The following is a 26438-nucleotide window of genomic DNA, read 5'->3' as shown; positions in this document are numbered from 1 at the left end:
AAAAAAAATTGTCATACAAATTTGTCCATAAAGTAACAAAAAGCACAGTATGATGCAAGCAATGCTTGATGACCCTATTCCTCTCTAATCAAGACTCTAGTATATTCCAATCTTCATTTCTTTTTCCAACTTTCTTCACCATGTGGCTCTTTAGACATTCCCAAGTGGCTTCAACTTAATAAAGCAGAAATGATCTAATATTAAGTTTCCCATTTCCTTCTAAATCCACTTCAAGACATCTTATAGTTTAATGTATCTTAATAGCAAACTTAAAGGAACAGCACAGAAGACAGACAACATTAAAAACTACACTTGCATGTAGGACAACTCAGAAAAGTATCATGAATAGATGGAATCTACTGAATGATAAAAATGCTACAAACACCATTTAGTTGCCATCAATAAGATATTTACTTGTTTTAAAAAAATCCAGGCCAGGTGCAGTGGCTCACGCCTGAAATTCCAACACTTTGGGAGGCCGAGATAGGTGGATCACCCAAGGTCAGAAGTTCAAGACCAGCGTGGCCAACATGGTGAAACCCCATTTATACTATAAATACAAAAATTAGCTGGCCTGGTGGCATGCCCCTGTAGTCCCAGCTACTCAGGAGGCTGAGGCAGGAGAATAGCTTGAACCTGGGAGGCAGAGGTTGCAGTGAGCCAAGATCACGCCACTGTACTCCAGCCTGGGTGACAGAGTGAGATTCCATCTCAAAAAAAAAAAAAAGAAAAAGAAATTCCAAATGCTGGCATTATCCAGAAAATTTTAGCAGGTTTATTTATAATTGCCATAAAGTTGAACTGCTGAAATTTAACATCGACTTGGATTAATGCTTTACACCACCACATTTATATTAAAAATTCACACAAAGGCCAGGCACAGTGGCATGCACCTACAGTTCATCCCAGCTTCTCGACAGGCTGAGGTAGGAGAATCACTTGAACCCAAGAGATTGAGATTGCAGTATGATATGATGGTGCCACTGCACTCCAGCCTCAGCAGCAGAGCAAGATTGTCCCTAAAAAGAAATTCACACTCAAATGAAAATGGAAAAACTGCCCATACCTGATTTCTGATCCTACTTTTTCCATTCACAATCATATACTTAGGAACCTTTTGACCTCATGAGGGGAAAAAAAAAATTCTAACATTCAGAACTACTAAGAACAAGAAGAAGAGAATTTTTGTTTTTCATTGAAATGTTTTCCACCATGGTGGCTTTTTTTTTTTTTTTTTTTTTTTTTTTTTTTGACAAGGTCTCGCTCTGTCACCCAGGCTGGAGTGCAATGGCATGATCTCAGCTCATAGCAAACTCCACCTCCCAGACTCAAGTGACCCTCCTGTCTCACCTCCCAAGTAGCTGGGACTATAGGTGTGCACCACCACACCCAGCTAATTTCTGTATTTTTAGTAGAGACGGGTTTTCGCCATGTTGACCAGGCTGGTCTTAAGCTCCTGGGCTCAAGTGATCCACCCACCAGGGCCTCCCAGAGTGCTGGGATTACAGGTGTGAGCCACTACGCCCAGCCCAGATGAGGCATGCTAGTGAAATATCTTGGCATAATTGTTACACATTTGGCATGGAGAGCACACAGGGTGGTGTCTTCAAAAAGGACAACCAGATAGGCCTCACTTGCCTCCTGCAAAGCACCAATAGCTGCATTCTGGAAGCACAGGTCTGTTGTGAAGTCTTGAGCAATTTCTCACACCAGACGCCGGAAGGGAAATTTGTAAATTAGAAGTTCAATGGACCTGATAATATCTAACTTCATGGAGTGCCACAGTACTAGGACTGTAATGATGAGGCTTCTTCACTCCTCCAGTAGAGGGCACACTCTTGCAAGCAGCTTCTGTAGCCGGCTGCTTCCTGGATGTTTTATCACTGGTGCATCTGCTGGCAGTAAGCTTTGTACCAGCCATGGTATAGAGCTCTCCTTACTTAACCTCCTTCTCCTTCAGCTGGAGCTCCTAATTTTTAACTTCTTAAAAGGCAACCATTCTACAATATGAACAAATAAGCCTGGGCATTCAGAAGCTTTTAATATGGATATTCTAATACATCTTTAATAACATATACAAAGTTCAGTTTCATCTACTATTTAACTTTCCAAAAGGAGAGACTGCCTTGAATACCTCTATATCCCCAGTATCAAAGATCTTGTCTATCATAAGCCAGATGCTCAATAAATGTCTCTGTGGAATAAAGGGTAATTTCTACATATATATATAGTATATATAAATATATATACCTAGTTAAGCAGGAGAGTACTAATTACTGAATATGAGTATTCACTTAATTAGCCAAATCATGCTAACTTCAGACAGGGAAAAACTCCCTCCCCATTTAGAGCACAGAAAGTGTTATAAAATAATGTACTTTGTCAAGCATTCGAAGAGTCACTAAAAGGTAGATCCAACCTTGTCATACATAATCTACATCCTGCTAAAAGTGGGCCCACGGTCTCAGATTTCCAAATATCCATACTAATTCATGTTCACATAACTGTTCTCTAAGTCCCTTAAAATACTCAATCAAGCCACCAAAGTTAACACAGATGAAAATAAGCTCACCATTCAAAAATATAACTCACACAAGAGACAAAACTCAATAAATGACAGCTGAGCATAGAATTAGACCCACAAGCACTTCAACTATTGGAATTCTCAAATATAGAATATATAACTAACTCTAAAATGCCCAAAGCAATAAAAGAATTCTTTAAATGAACAAGGAATAGGATACAAAGATCGTGCAAATTTTTGAAGTATCCAAATGGAACTTACAGAAATAAAAAATTTAATAAATGAAATAGGAAAAAAAGGGAGGTGAGATGTGGGGAAGACAGAGGGGTAGAGAATTAAACAGGCATAAACAGAAAATGAACAAGAAGAGCTGAAGACATTAACTCAGAAGGCAGCACACATACAAAGCAATACTTAAGAGATTTATTTTAATATAAAACCAAATGAAAAATGGTATTTGGTTTACCAAACTAAGTCGTCTTTCATATAACAAGATAATGAAATAATTTAATACATGAAAACATAAAAATAAATCAAAAATCAAAACTAGAACTAACACTTTCACGAACACACTGAAAAACACCACCATCATCACACTACACTATGCTCTTTAGACATTTTAGGGGTCACAAACTCCTTTGAGAAATTCATGCACATATGAACAAAATTTTGCAAATAATTTTTGAACATTCCTATCATCCCCAGATCCAGAAGTAGAATTCCTGACCCTCCTTTGGCTATAAAAAATGTCTACCCCATTGCCTTTTTCCCCTTACTTTTAATTTTTACCACTTATATGAGGCCTACGACCAGAAAAAAAAAAAGTAATATTTTATCTGTTAACTTCTTCCTGTGAAAAAGGTCAATTAGTTCTTTCCCCATCATCCATATCATCAACCTTGCCCACCATAACATACAAACACTTTATACATTCCATCATCCCTATGTAATTAAAACATATTTTTGGTTACACCAATATTCAGTGTATGCATTAACATGACTATGTAACTTTAGTTACAGTTGTTCTATGAGGTATGCTCTGATTACTTTTACTTTTACTTTCTTTTTTACCTTCCCTGGAGTTAATAAATGTCTTAATTGTTTAGCTTTATTTGTACTTATAAATTCACCCCAATTCATCCAATTATATAAATCTCAACATATTCAAGCATATCACATGTGCTATCAATTTTATATTTTTGTACAAGTCCTTTCTGCAACCTTCTGACTTGCTCCATTCTGGACTAGCTGCTCTACACGTGGTACACAACTGTGATCCCAGGTATTCCTTTCAACTCTCTTGGGTTGGATCATTTGTTTCCTAAACCCTATGTCTTCCCTTTGCTCAAAACACTTTTATTTTGGTGGAGTACCTCCTCTATTACCTTCCTGAAAGGGGTTGCATGAGAGGTGAGTTTGAGACACTGCATATGTGAAAATGCTTTTTCTACCATTACACTTGAAAGTGACTGCACTATAAACTCTTAGATTACAAATTATTTTCCCAATCGGGCACAGTGGCTCACATCTGTAATCTCAGCACTTTGGGAAGCCAAGGTGGGTGGATCATCTGAGCTCAGGAGTTCAAAACTAGCCTGGGCAACATGGTGAAACCCCATCTCTACTAAAACTACAAAAAATTAGCTGGGCGTTGTGGCGCATGCCTGTAATCACAATTACTTGGGAGGCTGAGGCAGGAGAGTTGCTTGAACCCAGAAGGCAGAGGTGGCAGTGAGCCGAGATCACGCCACTGCACTCGAGCCTGGGCGACAGAGACAGACCCTGTTTTAAAAAAAATAATAATTTTCCCTTATACTTTTTAAGATATTGCCCTCTATTGTCTTTTTGCTTCTAGTATTCTTGTTGAAATGCCTGAAACTACTCTAATTTTATTAACTAACCTATTTTTCCTTTACCTCTGGGAACTTCTCTATCTTCTCCTTAGCCCCTTATTTGTGAAAATTCAATAAAATGTCTTTTTTTTTTTTTTTTTTAAAGACGGAATCTTGCTCTGTTGCCCAGGCTGGAATACAGTGGCGCAATCTCGGCTCACTGCAGCCTCTGCCTCCTGGATTCAAACAATTCTCCTGCCTCAGCCTCCTGAGTACCTGGAATTACAGGCAGGTGCCACCATGCCTGGCTAATTTTTGTATTTTTAGTAGAGACGGGGTTTCACCATGTTGGCCAGGCTGGTCTCAAACTCCTGGCCTCAAGTGATCTGCCCGCTTCGGCCTCTGAAAGTGCTGGGATTACAGACGTGAGCCACTGCACCCAGCCTAATGAAATGTCTTAATACAGATCTTTTTTTCACCTGTTGTGCTCAGGGCTCCAATGGGCCCTTTTAATTCAGAAAAGGACGCATCAGAGCGCTAAACACAACAGGTTGTTCAGTTCTGGGAACTATTCCTTTTTTGTGGGGAGCAGGGAGTCGACCTGCACGTGCTGAGGGACCGTGGTGTTGCACAGCCCCGTTTTCCTAATTTCTTTTATGACATCCTCCTCCATAGTTTCTTTCTTAAATTCCTGTCTCCTTGCCAGTCAGCTCACAATAAAGCCCTTTTTCTTTTCTCAAAAGCCGGTGCCATAGTATTGGGTTCTATGAGCATCGAGCAGTGAACCCACTGCTTAGTAATACCAGTATGACTCATTTAACAAGAATTTATTTGGAATCTACTCTAAAAGAACACTTTATTGGGTGCTAAAAAGTATCGTCATAAACAAAATAGACATGCTCCTTTCCCTCACAGAGCTAGTTAAGAAGTCAAATCGTGCCGGGCGCAGTGGCTCAAGCCTGTAATCGCAGCACTTTGGGAGGCCGAGACAGGCGGATCACGAGGTCATGAGATCGAGACCACCCTGGCTAACATGGTGAAACCCTGTCTCTACTAAAAACATACAAAAAACTAGCCAGGCGAGGTAGCGGACACCTGTAGTCCCAGCTACTCCGGAGGCTGAGGCAGGAGAATGGCGTAAACCCGGGAGGCGGAGCTTGCAGTGAGCTAAGATCTGGCCACTGCACTCCAGCCTGGGCCACAAAGCAAGACTCCGTTAAAAAAAAAAAAAAAGTCTGGCGAACACGGTGAAACCCCGTCTCTACTAAAAATACAAAAAACTAGCCGGGCGAGGTGGCGGGCGCCTGTAGTCCCAGCTACTCCGGAGGCTGAGGCAGGAGAATGGCGTAAACCCGGGAGGCGGAGCTTGCAGTGAGCTGAGATCCGGCCACTGCACTCCAGCCTGGGCGACAGAGCCAGTCTCTGTCTCAAAAAAAAAAAAAAAAAAAAAAAAAAAAAAAAAAAAAAGTCAAATCATGAACAAATAAATGCAGAGAAGGATACATGACATGAGGGCAAAACACTAAATAACTTAATTTGATAGGGTGGAGAAGGACTGCCTTTCTGAGGAGGCAACGTTTAAGATAAGATCTCTGAAATGAGCAGGAAGAAGCCAGATAGACAAAGAGCCAGGCAAAAATAAAAATAAAAAGAAGGAAAATATACAAAGGCCCTAAAGAACTGAACATTTTGATGGGTTAAAAATCACTCTCATCCAGTCGACATGGCTCAGGCCTGTGATCTCAGCACCTTGGAAGGCCGAGGCAGGAGGATCACTTGGGCCAGGGGTTCAAGACTAGCCTGGGCAACACAGTGAGACTTCATCTCAATCAATCAACCAACCAATCAATCAGTCATCAACCAATCAATCAATAGAAAAGCACTCTGTAACAGAAATAAAACGCAAGCCACAAATGCAAGCCATATCCGTTATTTAAGATTTTCTAGTAGCTATATTTTAAAAAGTAAAAAAAAGTAAAACAAATGAAATTAGATTTTTTAACCCAATATACTCAAAACATTATTTCAATAGACAAAGAATATGAAGAAATTATTAGTGTAATATTTTACATTCTTTCTTTAATACTAAGTCTGAAATTCAGTATGAATTTTACATGTACACCACATCTCAATTCAGACTAGTCACAGTTCAAGAGCTCACTCATCACATATAGTTAGGGGCCTCCCTATTAAACAACACAGGTTACAAGAACTAAAAAGTACCAAATGTGTGACTCAAAATTATACCTAATTTTGGAATCTAATTTTGGAATATATTTTCTGAACATAATTAGGTATAATTCTCGGTAGTAACACTGTCTCTCCATAATCTATAAATAAAAATAATCCACTAGGATATAGTTAAGTACTGTCTCTTGCTACATATACCAGCAAATCCTAAACTGACAGGACTTTAGGTCTTTGACATTCTTCCATGTTTTGAAAAAGAAAAAGAAAAAAATTTAGCTTCAGTTAGTATGCCTATGAGGAAGTCTGAAATAAAAAGTTGTCTACAGAAAAGACTGTATCCTAACCCAAGCCCCAGAGAACAAGAGTGAAGTAAAAGCCACAAGCCATAACTTCAAAATCAATGCCATACTCCCATAGCCAGGGTAGCATTAGTAGCTGAGAGGCTTACTTTTACTACTATTCAGAAGAAACAATGTGGTCTTTACATGCTATCCAACAATGACTCATGATTCAAACATCAGGCTATCTCAGCTTTAGGGATTTAATATCCCTTCTAAATTTTTTACCTTCACAAGAACACTATCAATTTCACTCAACAAGTACTTACTAAACATAGGTATAAGGCTGGGCATTGAGTGGGAAAATAAGTAAGATATAGGGCTCCTGTCCTGTCTTCAAATTGCTCACTCGTAATGAAGTATGGGGAGGCAAACATGGAAACAATTACAAGTCTCTTTCTCTTATCCATTACTACCAAACCTAGTAGCTTAATATATTAAATATTTATTATCTCACAGTTTCTGTATGTCAGAAACTGGAGTACAGTTTAGCTGGGCAATTCTGGCTCATGGTCTCTCATGAGCTTGCAGACAAGATCTTGGCTAGTGCTGCTGTCATCTGAAGGCTTGACTGGGGCTGGAAGAGCTGCTTCAAAGATAGCTCCCTCATATGTTTATTGGCAAAAGGCCTCAGTTTCTCACCATGTGGAGCTGAGTATAAGACTGAGTATAAGACTGCTGAGTATCCTCACCATGTGGCAACTGGCTTCCCCCAGAACAAGAAAGCAAGACAGAAAATCCTTACATGACTTAGCTTCATAAGTCACTCTGACATTTTTGCAATATTCAATTGGTTACACAAGTCAGCCCTATTCAATGTGGGAAGAAAGTGCATAAGAATATAAATATAAGGAGGTGGAGACCATTGACAGCCATCCTGGAGGCTAATGACCTCATGTGACATATTAGGTTCAACACACAAAGTTGAGCAAAAATGAAAATGTAAAAGGGCGTGTTTATATGATATACTGTTTATAAACATACATATAAGTACAATGTTATATCTTAAAGAAGATGGGGACTATATTTACAAGTATATTTATAATGTTTGTTTCTTAAGGTGGGTGATATGAATATAGGGGTTTTTTTTGTTGTTTTTTTTTTTTTGCATCTGAAATATTCATTATAAAAAAACTGATGCTTTGGGCCAGCTGTAGTGGCTCACACCTGTAATCCCAGCACTTTGAGAGGCTGAGGTGGGTGGATCACTAGAGGTCAGGAGTTCGAGACCAACCTGGCCAACATGTTGAAACCCCGTCTCCACTAAAAAATACAAAAATTAGCCGGACATGGGTAGCACACACCTGTAGTCCCAGCTATTCAGGAGGCTGAAGCAGGAGAATCACTTGAATCCAGGAGGCAGATATTGCAGTGAGCCCAGATCACACCACTGCACTCCAGCCTGGGCGACAGAGCAAGATTCCGTCATAAAAACAAAACAAACAAACCAAAAAACTCAAAAACAAAAAACGGATGCTTTGTCTAAAGGAAATTAGTATTTTTAAAGACATTATTGCCGAATACATTCATTAATACAGCTGTTTAGAACGACTATTTGGAAGTATCCATGATATATGCCCATGGGCTGACTCAGAAATCTGTCCCAATGAAATACTCAAATAAGCAAGGATCTACATACTGAAATTAATCACAGAATTGGGAGCCGCCTGCCAGTCCTTTAACAACGGGGGGAGCTCAGCCAGAGCTGAGATTGGTGCTTCGCAGCTGGCTGTCTGCAGCACCAACAGGGCCGACGCCAAGAGGACTGAGGCTGTGAGGGCTGTGGGGCGGGACTGTAGTTGTCGCGTCTGGCTGCATGCACCTCAGGGTCCCAGGGAGCTGGAAAGGCAGTGATGGCGAGGAGAGCTGGCCACCAATATTCACCGAGCACTTGTTACGAAGAGCTGAAGTTGCCCTCCTAAAGAGGCCAATCCCCTCAACTGAGTCTCAGCCAGTATTCTGCTGACGATTGCCATTGTGAGTGATCACGTCACGCTCTGCATCTTGCTATTTACTAGAACTATTTATGGATTGCTATGACATCTGTATCTAGCAGCTGTATTTAGCTGCAGTTTCCTATCTGCTTCTAGCAAGTAAATTTGAAGAAAAAGAAGATAGTGTGCCTAAGCTGGAACAGCTCAACAGTTGTATGACTAATAAGAATGTAGTAATAACAAAACAAAATTTGCTACATGTGTAACTATTATTGTTAGAAACCTATCAGTGGAATGGACCTCTGCCTTCCAACAGCTGCCCATTTCACTGAACTTGCTCTCTCTGAAGTAGTACACAAAACAGATCTTCATGATGGCTGGCCAACAATTTGCCTGGAAAAGGTTAAACACCACATAGCCGAATGTGCAGATTTCCTGGAAGTACTGTTGCAAAATTACCCCTTTCTAAATTGCGCACTTTCTTCAGTAGCTGCTACATGTATGGGCTTCTTCGAGGATTATACTTCGTCATTCTCCAACATGGCCTACGAGACTACATCACTACATCATCTTACTGCTTACTCCTGGGATTTCTTAGTGCAGTGTACTGAACAGCTATGGACTGCTCATGATAACGATATGAAAGAAGCAAAGAGAGGACAAGCAGGACCTCAACTGGCACAACTAAGTGTGTTCTAGACAGTCTCCTAGCCCTCACAGCCAGTTCACTTTCAGCAACCTCAGCATGTCAAACAGTCACATAGACCTCACCACTGTATCGCCATCCTACATCAACCAAACTGTCAGCAGATGGTATCTACCATGCACACCTCATCTTACAAGCTACAGACATGTCCTCCTGGCTTCCAAACTAGTGTTCAGGGCCTTGGGCACATGCGGACTGGTATTGGGATGTCCCTCACTGGCAACTGCAGCAGAAGTTAAGCCCTGTCTGAATGTTTCTTATAACCAGAGCTTTCACACAAATGAACATTACCCTTGTATTACTCCATGCTTTGAAAGGTGATTATGTGTAAGGTTAATAACTGACCCAGACTGCCTTGTGACTTGAAGCTCTGGGTAAGCTTTTTGTAAACTTCCATTCAAAAGTAAAGAGATCCAAATGACATCAGAACTCTTCAGGTACCGGCAACAGGAAGACTGAGTATCTCTTTCAATACACCATGAATACCTGGGAGGACTAAACAAACACTATGACGGTGTGTGTGTCAAATTCAGTTACAACAAATCCCTGTATGACAAAAATGCTCAAGTCCTGGCTAATAGTACAAATATTTCAAAAATATTCAATAAACAGAAAATTTGGACAGAGTCCAATTTGCCATTTTGAGATTTGACCTATGGGAGATTCTGGGCCTAACATTGGCTTATAAGTCAAAAACGTTTATCTTGGGCTTGCCAAACAGTCTTTTATGATGTAAAGTTAAAGGATTAATTTTTGAAGAGGTTTTTTTTATTCTTCAGTTTTGAGTTTTATCTTTGTTCTACAGATGAAATTTTGAGTAAAGTCATGAATTCCTATGCTATACCAATCTGTACAATTAAAAAAATTTAGATTATTTTACATAACTTCCTATTATAAATAGTATAGGTATATGGATTTATGTACTAAAATTAAGGCTGGAGTAGATCTCTTATTTTTAAAAAGAAAAAAAAAAAATCAGGCCAGGTATGGTGGCTCATACTTATAATCCAGCACTTCGGCAGGCCAAGGTGGGTGGATCACTTGAGGCCAGGAGTTTCAGACAAGCTTGGCCAACATGACAAAACCCCGTCTCTACTAAAAATACAAAAATTGGCTGGGCATGGTGGTGCACACCTGTAATCCCAGCTACTCAGCAGGCTGAGGCACAAGAATCACTTGAACCCAGGAGGCAGAGTTGCAGTGAGCTGAGACTGAGCCACTGCAAAATCCAGCCTGGGCCAAAGAGCGAGCAAGACTCTGTCTTAAAAAAATAAATAAATAAATAAAAATAAAGAATTATTTATAATAAGAAAAAACTGGTAATAACCACTATGTTCATCAATCAGAAAATAAGCAAATAAATTATGACACTACCATACAACAGAATGTGATGAAGCCATTAAAAACAACATAGTTCCCAATTTGATGGAGCCAATCAAATATAGGTAAACAATACGATATACATACAATATAATACCATTTTTTGATAGGCTATCAATCTATTAACAGCTACCTCAAGATAGTAAGAATGTAGCAAGGGAAATAAAAACAGAGAAAGAAAACTTTCCTATTTTAGTGACTTTTGTATTTAAAATTTTTTAGTATCATGTAAGCCCTTTTGTAATTTTGTTTTAAAAAGTTGGTTAAGGCTGGCCAGGCGCGGTGGCTCATGCCTGTAATCCCAGCACTTTAGGAGGCCGAGGCGGGAAGATCACAAGATCAGGAGATCGAGACCATCCTGTCTAACACAGTGAAACCCCGCCTCTACTGAAAAAAAATATACAAAACATTAGCCCAGTGTGGTGGCAGGCGCCTGTAGTCCTAGCTACTCAGGAGGCTGAAGCAGGTGAATGGCGAACCTAGGAGGCGGAGCTTGCAGTGAGCGGATATTGTGCCACTGCACTGCACTCCAGCCTGGGCCACAAAGCAAGACTCCATCTCAAAAAAAAAAGTTGGTTAGGCCGGGCGCGGTGGCTCAAGCCTGTAATCCCAGCACTTTGGGAGGCCGAGACGGGTGGATCACGAGGTCAGGAGATCGAGACCATCCTGGCTAACACGGTGAAACCCCGTCTCTACTAAAAACACAAGGCCGGGCGCGGTGGCTCAAGCCTGTAATCCCAGCACTTAGGGAGGCCGAGACGGGTGGATCACGAGGTCAGGAGATCGAGACCATCCTGGCTAACACGGTGAAACCCCGTCTCTACTAAAAATACAAAAAACTAGCCGGGCGAGGTGGCGGGCGCCTGTAGTCCCAGCTACTCCGGAGGCTGAGGCAGGAGAATGGCGTGAACCCGGGAGGCGGAGTTTGCAGTGAGCTGAGATCCGGCCACTGCACTCCAGCCCGGGCTACAGAGCAAGACTCCGTCTCAAAAAAAAAAAAAAAAAAAAAAAAAAAAAAAAACACACAAAAAACTAGCCGGGCGAGGTGGCGGGCGCCTGTAGTCCTCGCTACTCGGGAGGCTGAAGCAGGAGAATGGCGTAAACCCGGGAGGCGGAGCTTGCAGTGAGCTGAGATCCGGCCACTGCACTCCAGCCTGGGCGACAGAGCAAGACTCCGTCTCAAAAAAAAAAAAAAAAAAAAAAAAAAAAAGTTGGTTAAGGTTGGGCACGGTGGCTCATACTTGTAATCCCAGCACTTTGGGAGGCCAAAGCAGGTGGATTGTTTGAGCCCAGGAGTTCAAGACCAGCTTGGGCAACATGGCAAAACCCCATCTCTACAAAAAATACAAAAATTAGCTGTGCATAGTGGCGCACACCTGTGGTCCCAGCTACTCAGGAGCCTGAGGCAAGACGACTGATTGAATCTATGAGGTCAGAGGCTGCAGTGAGCCATTATTCAGCCACTGCACTCCAGCCTGGGTGACAGGGCAAAACCCTGTCTCACTAAATAAATAAATAAACAAATAAATAAATAAATAAAATTAAAAATCTGGTTAAGACAACAATCAGGCAGACCATATGCAAAATGTTAATGCAACAAAAAGTGAAAACAGAACTCAAATTACATATATATTCAAATTAGATCAAAGATATAGGCAGAGACATGAAGAAAATACATCAAAATTAAAATAAAGGTTATGTCAGAATATGAAATTTGGGGTCAGAGAGAGTCCTTTCTCTTTTTTCTAATTATCTCCAATGTGGTTATATAAAACTTATAATGAAAGAATGAGATCCACACATCAAAAAAAAGGTGAAAGATAATCTAGAAAAAAAAAAAAAAGACACTAGACAGTAGCCTAAAGAAGATAAATACTATCTAATGTAATTTTGTTTTTAAAGTAATTCTTGGCTGGGTGCGGTGGCTCACGCCTGTAATTCCAACACTTTGGGAGGCCCAAGCAGGCAGATCGCCTGAACTCAGGTGTTAGAGACCAGCCTGGGCAACACGGTGAAACCCTATCTCTACTGAAAATACAAAAACTTAGCCGGGTGTGGTGGCACGCATCTGTGGTCCCAGATACTTAGGAGGGAGAACTGCTTGAGCTCAGGGGGCAAAGGTTACAGTGAGCTGAGATCACGCCACTGTACTCCAGCCTGAGCAACAGTGAGATCCCATCTCATAAAGAAAAAAAAAAAGTAATTCTTACGTGTAAATGTTTTCATTATAAGTGATCCATATTTATGGAAAAAAAAGAAAACCAAGAAGAAAATTTAATTGTCCACAAACTCACCACTCACATAATCAGTGCTTTTTTTTGAAAAAATGATGAAGCATGAATAATATAGAGAGAGACACCTAAGCCTCACTCAGAAGTAAAACTGTGAACTAGCTACAAGTCGTTAAGGGTTTCAAACAGACTTTTTTTTAAAGTATATTTATAGTAAAACATATAAAATTTGCCATTCTCATTATTTTTAAATGTACGGTTCATGGCATTTAAAACATTCACAATCTTGTGCAACCATGAGCATTATTTCCAAAACTTTTTCATCATCCCAAACAGAAATACTATATCCATTTCCCTTTCTTGCATCCTTGGGTAACCTCTAATTTACTTTCTGACTCTATGAATTTGCCTATTCTATATATATATTACAGGTGGGATCATACTTGTATGATTATATGTAAAACTAGCCTTTTCTGTATGGCTTATTTTACTCAGCATAATGTTTTCAAGGTTCATCCATGTTGTAGCATGTATCAGAACTTCATTCCTTTTTGTGGCTAAATAATATTCACATTCATACATATACAGACACCCCCCACATACATTCTGTCTATGAATTCATCTCTATGCTGAGGGACATTTGGGTTATTTCCACCTTTTGACTCTTGGGAATAATGCTGCTACAAACACGAGCATACAAGTACCAAACTGAGTTTTAATAGTTTGCTCTGGCTAAACTATAAAGAAAACACAAGTAACAGAAACTGCCAAAAGCAATTACCACAATAAAATTCAATGTAAGACATTAACTTTGTGATTTTTAATATTATTTATACTTATTTTTCCAAATTTTCTTAAATATGTATTATTTTGCATAAATAAGGGGAAATTAATTTTTGTAGAGACCTTTGCCATGACAAGAAAAGTATGTTCTAATCTGAAAAGATATAAAGTAAGGAAATAAAAGGGAGAGAGCAACACAATGCTGAAGATATCAGGAGATCATTACTGAGGTCAGGATTGCAGGTTAGCAGCACAGCTGAGAAGGGAGCTGACTTGGAGCCTAAAAGCATCTTTTTTTCTTTTTTCTTGTTCTGAACAAGAGAGGGTACTAGTCTTATCTCCATAATGACGAGCACAGCAGCCAGTATACACTAAACAACAAAAGTTGGCTGAAAGAAGCTGGGCACAGTGGCTCATGCCTGTAATCCCAGCACCTTGGGAGGCTGAGGCGGGAGGATCACTTGAGGTCAGGAGTTTGAGACCAGCCTGGTCAACATGGTGAAACCCTGTCTCTACTAAAAATATAAAAAAATTAGCTGGGTGTGGTGGCACACACCTGTAATCCCAGCTTCTTGAGACACTGAGGCAGGAGAATTGCTTGAAACCAGGAGGTAGAGGTTGCAATGACCCAAGATCACACCACAGCACTCCAGCTTGGGTGACAGAGTGAGACTCCATCTCAAAAAACAAACAAACAAAAAAAAAGGGTGGCATAAAGAATTAATGAATAGGCCGGGTGCAGTGGCTCACACCTGTAATCCCAGCACACTGGGAGGCTGAGGCGGGCGGATCACAAGGTCAAGAGATTGAAACCATCCTGGCTAAGACGGTGAAACCCCGTCTCTACTAAAAACACACAAAAAATTAGCCGGGCGTGGTCGCGGGCACCTGTAGTCCCAGCTACTCGGGAGGCTGAGGCAGGAGAATGGCATGAACCCGGGAGGCGGAGGTTGCAGTGAGCCGAGATCGCGCCACTGCACTCCAGGCTGGGCGACAGAGCAAGACTCTGTCTCAAAAAAAAAAAGAATTAATGAATAGATAAGCTCTATTCATTTAAAAAACATGGCATAAGCTCTACCACCTATGTCATATTTTTTAAATTATTCATATTTTTATTCTCAAATTGACTATTACAAGTACCTCATGCTTCATACTAAGTTTTATAGAAACCATAAACTCGGGGAAATTGGCAGGTAGGTGAATGACAGGTAATTATGTCTCAGGGATCATTATTTAAACTGCAACTTTGCTTAAACAAAACTACAAACCAGAATGTGCAGACTTATAGCACGATATTTTTTTAGTGGGTATTTGTCTAAGTATGTGTAACACCAAACGTATCCAGAGTTCTTTTCTTATCTGCTTCCAAAATAAATAGCAATATATCAAATTGAGAAGCACATCCTAAAATGTTTGCTCAAATTTCAAAATGCTGTATCAATGCAAATATAAAAGGTCATTAATTTGTATCTGTATACATCATTATGTCTCCCACCTCAAGGAGTTTTCAAGAAGTTAGAAACTCTGAGCCCATAAAAAACCTGATATACAACTGAATTAGTACATGGAAAGTTAAAAATAATATTTACACCAGTTCCAGTAAGATGTTTTTAGGAGATGGTGTCTTGCTACATTGCCCAGGTTGGTCTCAAACTCCTGGGCTCTAGTAATGCTCCCGCCTCAGTCTCCCAAGTAGCTTGGACTACAGATGTGTGCTACAACACATGGCTTAGTTCCAGTAAGATTTAAGGTTGGTACAAATATCTTATTACAGTAGGATTTAAGACTAGTACAAATGTAACATCTACCTTCAATCTTTTAACAGGTTATAAGAATTGTTGTTCCAATTCTGTAAATGGGAATAAACACCCATGTAATGTCTTACATAAGTATTATCAAAATACTTGATATTAAAATGGAATGTAAGTTTTAACACATATCCAAAAAGAAAAATTTCAAGTTATGTCTTTCACTTATTTAAGCTAACAACTATCAAAGAGAGATGGAAGCTACAAAGATACACAAAGTACTGGCTTCAGAAGAAATAAAAAAACAGAAGAGTAGGAATTACAGAGAAAGGGAAAAAAGAGGAAATAATAGTAACACGACAGACAATTATCTTTTCTTAGATGTCTATATGGCATGTTTCTCCAAGTTAAGATTATCTGTAGGCATATAACATATTTCTCTCTCTCTCTGATCCTTCCTGCCTTATAGCTAACTTTCAGGAAAACAAAACATGTACACAATGATACATTACTGCTGCTGCTACCACCATCATTTACTATATGCTTTACTACATGCCAGGGACTGTGACAAGACTTTAGATTCATTATCTTATTTAATCCTCACCATAACCCTGAGATAGATTTTACTGAAGCGTATAGAGGTTAAACAACCTACCCAAGGCCCCTTAGCTAATTAATAAATGATAGAGCAAAGACACTAAACATTCAGCCCTAAATGTTCTGACAACTATAAATCACTGCTAAGAAGGTAAGCTAAAACTAACTGTAGAACATAAAAGTCAAAACACAGCATATCAGAATATGTCATGACCCTGAGGATTTTACTGCCTGCCTAAAACTAATCTATTACCTATTTAAGAAATTCTATTAACTAAAATATTAAAGCAGAAATTATATTTGAAAATGAAGTTGTCAACATGAAAATTCCTAACTTATCTGAAAACAGCCTATTATAGACTATACTTAATCGTTTTCTGCTACATCAATGTAGTAATACCAGTATTTTTTAAAAGGTCTCAGAGTGGGAGGGTGGGAGGCAGGTAAGGAAGGAGAAGTTACTTACTGGGTACAATATACACTATCCAAGTGATGGCTACGCTAAAAGTCCAGACCTCACCACTACACAACATAACCATGTAACGAAAACTGCACTTGTACCCCAAATCTGTAAAAACAAAAAAAAGGGGCTGTGCATGGTGGCTCACACCTGTAATCCCAGCACCTTGAGAGGCCAAGGCAGGAGGATCAATCCCTGAGTCGAGGAGTTCGAGACCAGCCTGGGCAACATAGGAAGACTCTGTCTCTACAAATACATTAAAAATTAGCCAGGTGTAGTGGCACATGCCTGTGGTCCCAGCTACTCAAGAAGTTGAGGTGGGAGGACTGCTTGAGCCTGGGAGGTCTGCTTGAGCCTGGGAGGTCAAGACTGCAGTAAGCCATGATCACACCACTGCACTTGGCCTGGGCAGCAGAGTGAGACTTTGTCTCAAATAAATAAATATATATACATATAATAAAAATGTTTAAAGGTCTCAAGAATATCAACAAAAATTTTTATAATTTTTGTATTAAATATAAACCCTATAAACCCAAACAGAAACATCTGAAATTTTCCTGACTTTAAAATTAACATTTTGAGGCAGGCACGGTGGCTCACACCTGTAATCCTAGTGCTTTCAGAGGCCAAATTAGCTGGGCATGGTGGTGTGTGCCTGTAGTTCCAGCTACTTGGGAGGCTAATGCAGGAGGATCACTGGCACCCTGGAGTTTGACACTGCAATGAGCTATGATCATGCCTCTACACTCTGGCCTAGGTGAAAGAACAAGACTCTGTCTTTTAAAATAAATTAATTAATTTAATTTAATTAACATTTGGGGCTGGGCATGGTGGCTCACACCTGTAATCCCAGCACTTCGGGAGGCCCAGGAGTGAGAATCACTTGAGACCAGGAGTTTGAGGCTGTAGTGAGCTATGATTGTGACACTCCACTCCAGCCTGGGTGACAGAGGGAGTCTCTTAAAAAATAAATAAATAGAATTTAAATGAAAGGAAACCTCTTAACTTCATAAACTATAAGCAACAGTTTCTAAAGAAAAAGAAAGGAGGAAGAGAAAATGAGAGAAAATCAATAGAGAAAAAGCATCAAATGGCTACCACATCATAATTACATGCCTATATCAGAGGCAAATGGAAATTTTCAAAGGGTAAGAGAAACACTAAACTAATCTAAGTTGGTTACAGAACTTAAGTTTAAAAAACAAATCTAAATATAAAATGTCAGGTTTGTGGTTAATTTTTTATACTTAATGCTCTAGTAGTATGAGTTTGTGTTTTAGTTGGAAATTTATATTTATATTCACTGTTAGAGAACTTTACTAAACAGTACCACATGCACTGGTCTCCAGCTAAATAAAACCCCCTAAACCAGCTAAACAGCTCAGAAATATCTTGAGCTACATACAAAGTTACCACATATACCTACACTCATTTTTGCAACAGTTCAAAACATCTGAGTACTGCTGATATTTCTGTGTTATCTGATCAAGGCATTTCACATGAATAAATGAAGTATTACTCAGTTTTAGCATTTTCAATGTTTGTTAATCTAGGAATATTTAAAATGATAGTAGACCACAGGTGTGGCAAGAAGTCTTTCCATAATTCCGTTTCTACTCTAAGACAGAACACATTTTTAAACTTCCTCTCCCTGGTCCTTACATGTAAGGAAAAATACCAGCCACACCCTTAGATTCAATAAAACCAGAGTTAGCAGCTGGTGATACTGATTACCAAACTTATTTTAAGATATCCAAAACTGTACGAGATAGAGCATGCAATTATCTTGAAGAATTAGCATTTATTTGGCATCTGAAACCTTCTGAATTATACAAGTGTAACTTCGCTCAAAAATAATTAATGAAATACTTTAACCAGCCATTTAATCTACTACCTAGTGTTAAAAGATTTTTCAAGTTAATACGTCCAGTACATTCATTGTTAGATTATACTTATTTCTTATGAAGAAATAATGATCTTAAAACTATAAATAACAAATTACAATTTATTTGTTACAAATAACAAAAATTTCCATGGTCTGTGAATCTGAAGTAAGTTTCCTACATGTTAAAAAATTATGTCTTATTTAATGTTATATGCTTTGGTAAACACAATCTATAAAAGAATTATACAAACCCAGGACCTCTTCTGCTACTAGGCCAACCTAAATCATCCAATGAACAGAATAATTAATATTTTTAAGCACATACATCAGTTTTATAAGGTGGACAATATAATCCTCCATATTACCATAAGAAAACTGTCATATAGGCAATTTTGGTAATATATTTAACAATCTGGTAATTCAACAAAACTGAAATCAATTTGGCTACCAGATATTCCTTATATATATCTTCAACTTCATTTGAGGTTTCTGCATTTTTTTCCTTTCTTTTTTTTTTTAAATAGAGATGGGGTCTCACCACGTTGCCCAGGCTGGTCTTGAACTCCTGGGCTCAAGTGATCCTCCCGCCTCAGTCTCTCAAAGTGCTAGGATTACAGGTGTGAGCCACTGTGGCTGGCTGCTTTATGCATTTCGCTTTCCTTTAATACTATAATCACAAAATTAATATAGCTGCTATTTATACTGACCACCAAAACATATAGCAAGTACTGTTCTAGGCACTATATGCTATTATTTTCACTCCTCATGACCAACTTTACACAGTAAATATCAAGACACATATTTTTCTGATAAAAAAAAAAAAAGACCCAGAAAGTTTATAAACAACAAAGACATGAAACAAAACCCATGTTCTACTACGCCATGCCACTTTATTTCCCAGGCACCAATTCTTTTTACAATCAAATTATTTTCAACACAGAATTTTGCTAGATTCCCTACCAAACCTAAAGTTGCCTTCCTTCATAGAGAAGGAATTATTACATGAACTATTTTGCTGTATTACCAAATTACTGATTTCCCCACAAATCCTTTTGTGTTAAAACTCAGGGAAAAGGGCGGGGCACAGTGGCTCATGCCTGTAATCCTAACACTTCGGGAGGCCAAGGCAGGAGGGTCGCTTCAGACCACAAGTTCGAGATCAGCCTGGGTAACATAGTGAGATTTCACATCCACAAAAAAATCTTCTAAAAACTAGCCAGGCATGGTGGCATGTGCCTATAGTCCTGGCTACTCAGGAGTCTCACACAGGAGTCTGTCCAAGTGTCAGGAGTCTGACACTTGGGATTACTTGAGCCCAGGAGTTCAAGTTTACAGTGAGCTATGATCATGCCACTCCACTCCAGGCTGGGTGACAGATCAAGACCCTGCAAAAATAATAATAATAATAATAATAATAATAATAATAATAAATAAATAAAATATATTGAATAAGAACACTGGAAAACTGAAATTTGATTATTTAAGCTGCACCTAAATTTGTTACACCTAAGCTGTTCAAGCTCACAAGCGAGGAGCTAAGCCTATTCCCTAACCTCAACCTTCCAATGCCACAACAAAATTGTTTTGTTTCATTTTGTTTTTTTAAAAAAAAGGATATCCACACACAAATTTTTCTTGACAGCAGCAAAGGTATTAAAATATGTTTCCGGCCGGGCGCGGTGGCTCAAGCCTGTAATCCCAGCACTTTGGGAGGCCGAGACGGGCGGATCACGAGGTCAGGAGATCAAGACCATCCTGGCTAACCCGGTGAAACCCCGTCTCTACTAAAAAATACAAAAATCTAGCCGGGCGAGGTGGCGGGCGCCTGTAGTCCCAGCTACTCGGGAGTCTCGAGGCAAGAGAATGGCGTGAACCTGGGAGGCAGAGCTTGCAGTGAGCTGAGATCCAGCCACTGTGCTCCAGCCTGGGCGACAGAGCGAAACTCCACCTCAAAAAAAAAATAAAATAAAATAAAATAAAATAAAATATGTTTCCTTATGTTTCATGCTAGTGCTTAAAAATACAAATTCAGAACAAGTAACTCTTAAAATACAGCATATATTATATGAATTTTAAATTTCAGTAGACACAATATATGCAGCACGGTGTTAAGTATGCTCAACAGCATTATCATTCCCTGCCCAATGTGAAATAAGAATGAATTACCACTGTTTTGAAAAATCCTAAAATGTCAATAAGAATCTCAACATAATCCTCCAAATAGGTAAATAGTGCCTAGATCATAGCAAAGGCCTAAAAACTCTATTTTAATGCTAGTCATTTTAATTACTTTAATTACACAGGTAATTACTTTAATTACAGTAGTTCCTCCTTATCTGAGGTTTCACTCTCCATGGTTTCAGCTACCTGCCATCAACTTGGTCCAGAAATATTACTTGGAAAATTCCAAAAATAAACAATTCATTAATTCTCGGCCGAGTGCGGTGATTCAAGCTTATAATCCCAGCACTTTGGGAGGCCAAGGCAGGCGGATCACTTGAGGTCAGGAGTTCGAGAACAGCCTGCCAAAATGGTGAAACCCTGCCCCTACTGAAAATACAAAAATTAGCTGGGCGTGGTGGCATGCACCTGTAATCCCAGCTACTCGGGAGGCTGAAACAGGAGAATCACTGGAACCTGGGAGGCAGAGGTTGCAGTGAGCTGATATCACACCACTGCACTCCAGCCTGGGCGACCCAGCAAGACTCCGTCTCAAAAAAAAAAAAAAAAAAAAAAAAAATCCAATTCATCAATTCGAAATTACATGCCATCTGTCCTGTTCCACCTGGAACATGAATCATCACTTTGCCCAGTGTATCCATACTGTATATGCTATCCACCTGTTAGTTACTTAGTAGGCATCTCGGTTATCAGATCCACTGTTGTTGCTGTATGACAGCGCTTGTGTTCAAGTAATCCTTATTTCACTTAATAGTATTTGACTAGTAATAATTAATTGTTGTCTTTACTCTGTTACTGTGCCTAATTTATAAATAAAACTCTATCATAGGTAGGTATGAACAGGTAAACACATACTATGCATAGAGCTTGGTCCTATCCATAGTTTCAGGTATCACTAGCAGTCTTGGAATGTATCTCCTGAGGATAAGAGGGAACTACTGTATAGGTAAAAGAAAAGAGCAATGAAATTATGAGGTGGAAAAAATGTTCTATCTTAAAGAAAACTGGATAAAAGACACATGTGAAAAATCAGGGAATTCTGGCACAAATATACTAAATATCAATAAAATAATTTTTTAAAGGTCTTCTGCATCTCAGCAGGTAAAGTACTATGTTCTATTAACAAGATGCATGGCTTTGACAAGTTATTTAAGCTCTTTGAACCTTGGTTTCCTTGAATTACATAGTAATTCTAATGCTTTCCTGCTGTAACATTCCAGAGAAAATTTATACAGACTCAAAAAAGCAGATTTTTTTTGGCAGAGCACGGTGGCTCACACCTGTAATCCCAGCACTTTGGGAGGCCAAGATGGGTGGATCACTTGAGGCCAGGAGTTCAAGACCAGCCTGGCCAATGTGGCGAAACCCTGTCTCCACTAAAAATACAAAAATTAGCTGGGCATGGTGGTGCATGCCTGTAATCCCAGCTATTTGGGAAGCTGAGGAAAGAGAATCACTTGAACCTGGGAGGTGGAGGTTGCAATAAGCCAAGATCACACCACTGCACTCCAACCTGGGCAACAGAGTGAGACCCTATCTCAAAAAAAAAGAACTCACATAAGCATGTATTTTATGCAATGGTTAGTTTTAAATATAACAGGAAAAAAAATTCTCAAAATGTTATACTATAATAGAAAACTAAGGTCTTAATTCCCTGAGCTCCATATACTAGGCTACAGAAACAATCAGACATTTCTGGGACAAGTCAATACAATGAGAGTACATTAGCAAGACTAAAGATACATAGCTACACAATAACTGACTTTCAGAAGATGCCAAAAAAGCATTTAGGACGGCAAGAGTTTTTTTAAAATCTGATATTAAAGGAATCTAAAGTGTTACACACTTAACTGACACATATCCACACCTCTCTAGTTCTCACCTGCCACAGGCAAGTAAGTGTTCTGTCTAAAGTCAGAAGACTTCCGTCAGAGCTTATGCTCTTTGGACTCTCCTAGAGCTCAAGTGATTGCTCCCTTCTTCCCAGTTTCTGCTCTCAATTTTTAAACATGCTCCTCCGCCATATTTAAAAATCTTGGCTGGGTGTGGTTACTGACTGATACCTGTAATCCCAGGACTTTGGAAGGCCAAGGCAGGTGGATTGCCTGATCCCAGGAGTTTAAGACCAGTCTGGGCAACAAGGTGAAATCCCATCTCTACAAAAAATACAAAAAGTAGCTGGATATGGCAGCACATGCCTGTAGTCCCAGCTACTCAGGAGGCTGAGGTGAGAGGACTGCTTAAGCCCAGCAGATCAAGGCTGCAGTGAGCCATGAATGCACCACTGCACTCCAGCTTGGGCGACAGGGCAAGACCCTTTCTCAAAAAAACAAAACAAAAACAAAATCTCGCTGGATCTTACATCCCCTCAAAGTACCCTGTGTCTCACTGTATCCTCCCTTCCCCATAGCTAAGCAACTACAAAAAATGTTTACCTTTTCACTCTTTCCTTTCTCACCTCCCACTTTTTCATTGCAAACTGGCTTCTACTCTACCATTTTTCTGAAACCACACTTAACCAAGGTTACTTACTGAGAACCTCTTTGTTGCTAAATCAACTAAACACTTGACAGTCCTTATCTTACTTGATCTCTCTGCAACATGTGCCCCAGTACCATTCTCTCCTTTTATTCTGATTTTTCTGATTACAAAATACATGTTAAGAATCCAAATATCACAGAAAAAAATGGAAGTCCAAGTACTCTGTAATCTCTCTCTCAAAGACAGTCACAGTTAACAACATGGTAACATATTCATCAAGATTTCTTTTCTAATAATACATATGACATATAGGTATACAGGTAATTTTTTAGATTTTACAAAATTAGAAAATTTTACATATTTCCTTGACAATTTTTTTTACTTAACGTACTTTGATCTTCTGTCCTTGTCAGTATTTGCGGCATGAAGATTAATTCCTCCCCTCCGCACGCACCCCCGCCACCCTACCTGCCCCAGGCAAAGAGCTCTATATCCTAATACCTGGAACCTGTGACTATGTTATCTTATATGGCAGAAGGTGCTTTGCAGCTGTGATTAAGTTAAAGATCTTGAGATAGGCCAGGCATGGCGGCTCACGCCTGTAATCCCAGCACTTTGGGAGGCTGAGGCAGGCGGATCATGAGGTCAGGAGATCAAGACCATCCTGGCTAACATTGTGAAATCTCGTCTCCACCAAAAATATATAAAATTAGCCAGGCGTGGTGGTAGGCACCTATAGTCCCAGCTACTCGGGAGGCTGAGGCAGGAGAATGGCATGAACCCAGAAGGCAGAGCCTGCAGTGAGCTGAGATGGTGCCACTGCACTCCAGCCTGCATGACACAGTGAGACTCCGTCTCAAAAAAAAAAAAAAGATCTTGAGATGGGAGGTTATCTTAAATTATCTGGCTTGTGCCTGATATAATCATAAAAGTCCTTATGAGAGAGAAAACAATGTGAAGGCTCAAACAGAAAAAATTTGAAAATGCTATACTGCTGGGTTTGAAGATGGAGGATGCGGCCAAGGAATGCAATACAAGGAATACAAGGAACACAGCTCCAGAAGATGGAGAAGATTCTCCCCTAGAGCCTCCAGAAGAAACCAGCCCTGCTACAATCTTGACTTTAACCCAGTGAAACATTTTGAACTCTGACCTTCGGAACTGTGAGAGACTAAATTTGTTTTGTTTTAAGTCACCAAGTTTGTACTAATTTGTTACAGCAGCACCGGAAAGTAACACAGTATATACACCATATTCCATAAGCTGCACAGCATTCCATCACACAAATGTACTATACTTTATTTAACCAATCCTCTATTGATGGATACTTCGGGTGCTTCCCATTTTTTACTATTATTAATGTATGTTAAACATATTTTTCCACATGTGTACGTTTCTCTAGGATTTATTCCATAAAGTATAACTACTGGGACAAGTAACACGACATTACAAGTTTTAACAGATATAAAAAGAAACTTCCAAAAGTCTGGGTTTTTTTGTTTGTTTTTTGAGACACGGTTTCGATCTGTCACCCAGACTGGAATGCAATGGCCCAATCCCGGTTCACTGCAACTTCCGCCTCCCAGGTTCAAGTAATTTTCCTGCCTCAGCCTCCCAAGTAGTTGGGATTACAGGCACCTGACACCACGCCCAGCTAATCCGTATTTGTATTTTTGTAATTTGTAATTGTATTTTTAGTAGTGACAGGGTTTCACCATGTTGCCCAGGTTAGACTCCTGATCTCAGGTGATCCACCCGCCTCGGCCTCCCAAAGTACTGGGATGACAGGAGTGAGCCACAGCGCCCGGCCAGAAGTCTGTATTTTTACTCACACTAACAACATTCCAGTCCCTCCCTCCCTCTTCAAAGTTCTATTTTTTTAACTTCTGTTAAATCACTTTCCTTGGTTTCCTTTTATAGTGGCTACTCCTTTTGGTCTTATGCAGACTCTTCATCAGCTCATTTCTTAAATGTTAATGGTCCCCAACATTCCAATTCCATTTTATCCTTCCTACACACACTCCCAGAGATATTTCATACTTCCTTTTACCCGCAATTACTACTTACAAACAAAATGGAATTCATTACTCCTTCCCTTTAAATCTTTTCCTCCACAGTGTTCCAACATCCAGCAGCCTATAACAGATACATAGGGGTCACCTGATCCCTACCTTATCCTCACCCCATATATCAAGTCTAAGGAGTTCATGTCCTTATAGCACTAGAATCCATAAACTTATCTACCTCCCTACCAATTCCTTTGATAAGGAATACATCAATTTTCTTTTCTTTTTTTTTTTTTTTTTTTTTTTTTTTTGAGACGGAGTCTCCCTCTGTCGCCCAGGCTGGAATGCAGTGGTGCAATCTCAGCTCACTATAATCTCCGCCTCCCGGGTTCAAGCAATTCTCCTGCCTCAGTCTCCCAAGTAGCTGGGATTATAGGCGTGTGCCACCACGCCTGGCTGGAACACATCAATTTTCAAGTGTATTACTTTACTGTGTGTTTTCCCTATTCCAAGTCTTATACCCCCACTGTACCAGATATTCTTTTTTTTTTTGAGACGGAGTCTGTGTCACCCAGGCTGGAGTGCAATGGTGCGATCTTGGCTCACTGTAACCTCCACCTCGCAGGTTCAAGTGATTCTCCTGCCTCAGCCTCCTGAGTACCTGGGATTACAGGCACGCACCACCACACCCAGCTAATTTTTGTATTTTTAGTAGAAACGGGGTTTTACCATGTTGATCAGGCTGGTCTCAAACTCCTGACCTAGTGATCCACCCGCCTCGGCCTCCCAAAGTGCTGGGATTACAGGCATGAACCACCGCACCAGCCTGCCCACTGTCCCAAAATAATCCTTCTAAAACTCAATTCTGATTTGTCACTCAACTAGATCTTTTATAGATGGCAGGTTGGAATGCAAAATGGTGTAATTCCTTGGGGAAAATTGTTCAGCATTGTCTTCTAAAGTTAAACATACATCTTCCCTATGACTCAGTAATTCTACCACTATTTATTTACCCAAGATAAATGAAAGTGTATACCTACAAAAAGACTCACAGTCAAAACTTCATAGCGGCTGGGTGCAGTGGCTCATGCCTGTAATCCCAGCACTTTTGGAGGGTGGGGCGGGTGGATCACCTGAGGACAGGAGGAGTTCAGGACCAGCC

General features: G+C 39.8%; 1 protein-coding gene and 1 pseudogene across 6 annotated transcripts in view; one reads left to right on the top strand and one right to left on the bottom strand.

Moving 5' to 3' along the window:
* EVI5 (ecotropic viral integration site 5) overlaps window positions 1–26438 on the bottom strand; it is a 272724-nt gene that overhangs the window by 233061 nt on the left and 13225 nt on the right. The window lies entirely within an intron of this gene.
* On the top strand, window positions 8463–10693 carry LOC103225844 (cyclin-J pseudogene; annotated as a pseudogene).

This window comes from Chlorocebus sabaeus, chromosome 20 (assembly GCF_047675955.1).
Source record: "Chlorocebus sabaeus isolate Y175 chromosome 20, mChlSab1.0.hap1, whole genome shotgun sequence".
Lineage (NCBI taxonomy): Eukaryota > Metazoa > Chordata > Mammalia > Primates > Cercopithecidae > Chlorocebus > Chlorocebus sabaeus.
This window is presented reverse-complemented; position numbering and strand designations above follow the sequence as displayed.